A 4076-nucleotide genomic window follows, 5' to 3' on the forward strand; every position below is an offset into this window, starting at 1 on the left:
GGGCTGGGCAACTTAGTATATGTGTGTATTAAACCCCTTCGCTTCCCTCTTCTTTTTCTCTTTCACCATCACCCACTTTAGACCCCACCACCACCCCTTTTCTTGGCGCACAAAGTCTGAAGTCCCTGTGAGCTTTGAAGCAGTCGTGGTCTCAACCAAGTTTTTTTGGGAAGTGGTCTTGAAACTGGCTCATTTAACTTGGTGATAGGCATCTCCTTAATGACACCAGCACTCTTATATCTTCCCAGCCACCTTACACTCCTTTTGAGCTGCACAGGCACAGGGATATGGTTAGCCAAAGAGGGTTCTGACCAGCCTAATACCCAGTTAGGGCACTAGCATCTTAGAATCCCTGTATTTCCTTCCTCTTAGACATGTTTGAGGTCATCATTAGCAATCTTTCAAGAGTTTTATCCAGGAAAACACTTCTCTCTCTCTCTCTCTCTCTCTCTCTCTCTCTCTCTCTCTCTCTCTCTTTTTTAAAAGAACCCACATTACCTCTTGGCTGTACCCATCGAACAAGCAGCCGCACAATCAGGCTCCAGTTCTGCCAGGGAAAAAACTCCAGATGCTCCTCTACCCTTTACTCCCTCTTCCCACTGTCTCTTTAATGGAATTTTCACTTTCCATTTACATTTAATGCTGCTGGATTGTCCTTAAAACTGTTCTGCTGCTTATGTCCTTTGGATTGCGTCTCCTTTCAATTTTAAATGGAATCGGAAACTGTTGCTGAAGTCTGTGTTACTTTGCAGCTGCCTTTTGTAAGAAGCACTTTTCCCAAATAATAATAAAAAAAACCGAAAAGCAAATTCGTTTTCAACTTTCGGAACTCCTATATTTTAATTACGTTCCCATGTGCTCTCGATTTTGTCATAATAGCTGTTTTCTCAAATGTAGGGTGCAAAAAAAAAAACTTCTGCCAAATTTAGGATGAAAATGTGTTTCCTGACCTCTGCATCCAGTTTTTAGTCACCAGTAGCAATTGATCATCTGGATATTTCCATCCCCCTCATGCTTAATATCAACATATAGATTCAACTAATTGCAATGTTATAGAGAAGAGAGAAACTTTGTATGAGAGAGACAAAAAACATTTTTTTTTAATAATGGCATGAGACCTATGCTTTAATCCTTGCCACTGAATTGGGAGTAAAACGTGTAACGTCAAGTTGTCACTTTGTAGCCAATGAGACCTAACTGCCTTAAATCAGAAAATGCTGACCTAATCTGTGTTTCAAAGGCAGGTGCTACTATCAAAACGAGTGAGATTCATGAAGATGTCGGGTAAAATGTTTTCCCTAGGTTGAGGCATGTGTTTAGACACACAAGTATTCAAAAATAAATATGGTGGTATAAACCATTGAAATTAGTACAGTGCTATCTTCTGACATGCTGTATCCCTTTTCATAGTCATTTAGTGCCTCATTACACCTTTCAGATTACGTGGTCATCCGTAGTAGTTTCATGAGAGTGCCTTGGAAGGATGAGAGAAACAGCCTTATTTCAGGCGTTAACCCAAAAAACACTCCCAGAACAGCATACAGATTGCTAAAAAAAGACTCGCTCTACCCTCAGGCTGAAAAACGTCAAAGTGGTTGCAATTCAGTTCACATGTATGCACAAACTAGGTCATGAGAAGTGGTGGTGGGGTAAACAGCAATTGTCTAATTTATTTCTTTTCTCTCTCTCCCCACCCCCATTGTTGTTGACAGCACTTTTTACAACATAATTATCAGCAACAGTAAAAACTTTTTTTTTTTGGCCAATTCAGAGATTTTCATACCCACTGTAGCCTAAGCATTAGGCACATGCATAAACTATAGAGGCAGAAGCATAAGTTAGCTGTCCTGTTTATTTGGGGACTTGGCTAATGTGGAAATAATTAGGTGAATACAAGTGGCTGTCACTGTTGCTGGCTAGGAGGGCCTTGAGCTACTCCAGCAATTCTGTGTGGAGCTCCCTTAATGTGTGGGATAACCAGTCTCATTCTTATTTAACCAACATGCTTAAGTTTTAAATAATGTATGAAGGGGTTAAGACCATAGAGCAAGATGTCCTGTCAGGCTTAGCCTAGGACTACCGGTAGGTCGTTCCCCTTCACCTTGGGAGGAAGGTAATCAAACCTATTGTTCTCTCCCAGTCTACCTGAGAAGCTCAAGGTGTGAGGTCCGAGCTGGTTTCTCAAGTTCAGACCGCATGGCTCTCTCAAGCCACTCTTGAGTTCCTATACCAATAATTATTACCAATAATAACTTTCACCACCTTGGAACTAAACTATGTTTTACTGCCTGCGCAGCCTTTCTGACTGATGTATGCAAAAGCATGTGAATCTGACCTTTGGAGAGTTTGTAAGTACCGTATTTTTTGCTCCATAAGACACACTTTTTTCCTCCTAAAAAGTAAGGGGAAATACCTGTGCGTCTTATGGAGCGAATGGTGGTCCCTGGAGCTGAATTGCCCAGGAGCCAAAAGCAGATTGTGCTTTTTATTTTACAAAGAGAAAAGGAAGTGTTGAAAGGACCCCGCTCAGCAGCTGATCAGAAATAGATCGGGAGAGAGATAAGAGTCCCGGCTCCCTTTCAGCCCCGCCCTCCTTTGTTGAATGTGCTGCAGAGGGAGGTTGTTTGTTTCCCCAGGACATGTGACTGGCTGATTAGATTATCTGTCTGGAAACAGTAGAAATGGCTCCTTTTCCTTAAGATTTTTCAGAAATGTGAGTTAAACCCCATAAAAATGGGGCTTTTCCTCTTTGTTTTTCCCCCTTTGCAAAAGGAGCTTTGCTTTCCCCCCTTTGCAAAAAAAGCTGCAAAACCTTTAGCTGATCCTCAAAAAAAACCCAAAAAACAAACAAACCAGGGCTTTTCCCTTTGCAAAAAAGCTGCAAAGCCTTTAGCTGATCCTTAAAAAAAGGCCTTTTGCCTTTGCAAAAACAGCTGCAAAACTTTCAGCTGATCCTCAAAAAAGCCAGGGCTTTTCCCTTTGCAAAAAAGCTGCAAAACTTTTAGCTGATCCTCAAAAAAACAACAACAAACAAACAGGGCTTTTAGAGGAGGAAAACCAGAAAAATGTTTTCTTCCTGGGTTTCCTCCTCTAAAAATGAGGTGCGCCCTATGGTCCAGTGCGTCCTATGGAGCGAAAAATACGGTAAACCATTTTTAACGTACTAAACATGGTCTTTTCCTATGCTGGGAGAAGAGGTGACTATTTTGGAACTCACTTAGAAAGACCTATTTTAAAAGTCTATATTTCCATGCCTTATGTTGCTGCATTGCTTTGTGGTTTTAAATCTCTGCTGGGATTCTGTCACCAATGAGTACTTGCCCCAAACTTGGATCTTCCAATCCTGGAGTTCTCCTTTCTATATACTTATTTAATCCTGAGCCAGCATCATGCATTGATAAGGGACAGGGATTTCCCTCCCTCATAAGAAGAGACCTCAAGGTCACAGCATGAGACTCCATTGCTTCCGGACAGGCAGAAATGGAAGTACTATACTATTTAACACATCACTGTATAGAATCCACTGCCACAGGATGTGGTTGTGGCTCCTGTCTTAGATTTTATCCTCCTACATTACTGCATGCAGATGCTCAGTGCATGAGGGAGGGCAATGGCTGCTGTATTTCAGGCCCTATGGGCAAACTTGCTTGAGGCAACTGCCTAGCAAGAGAATGTTAGACTAGATCGCAGGTCACCAATGTGGCTTCTGTGGCACCCACAAAACCCGAGCCCTCCCCCCCTTGGTCATGAGGTGCTTAGGGTGATTACCATTTTCTCCCTTAGTAAGTGCATAGGAGGAAGTTGGAAGAGTCGTGTTCTTTGCCACTTCCTCTTTCAGATCTATGGGTCTTCCATGGCTCAAATTCTACTGAATCCAACTTTCTTCCATACCCCACAAAAAGTGAATTGTGTGCAGATGTGCTCTCTTCCAATAGCTCTTTATGCAGGTGGGGGGGGGGGTGGAGAGAGAGAAACGACACCCACCACACTCTCTAAAAACTCCAAATGTACCACAAGGCCTAAAAAGAGGCTGGTGACCTATGGACCAGATGCCCCCTTAGGCTAAACCAGGAGTG

This window comes from Lacerta agilis, chromosome 10, assembly GCF_009819535.1.
Source record: "Lacerta agilis isolate rLacAgi1 chromosome 10, rLacAgi1.pri, whole genome shotgun sequence".
Taxonomy (NCBI): domain Eukaryota; kingdom Metazoa; phylum Chordata; class Lepidosauria; order Squamata; family Lacertidae; genus Lacerta; species Lacerta agilis.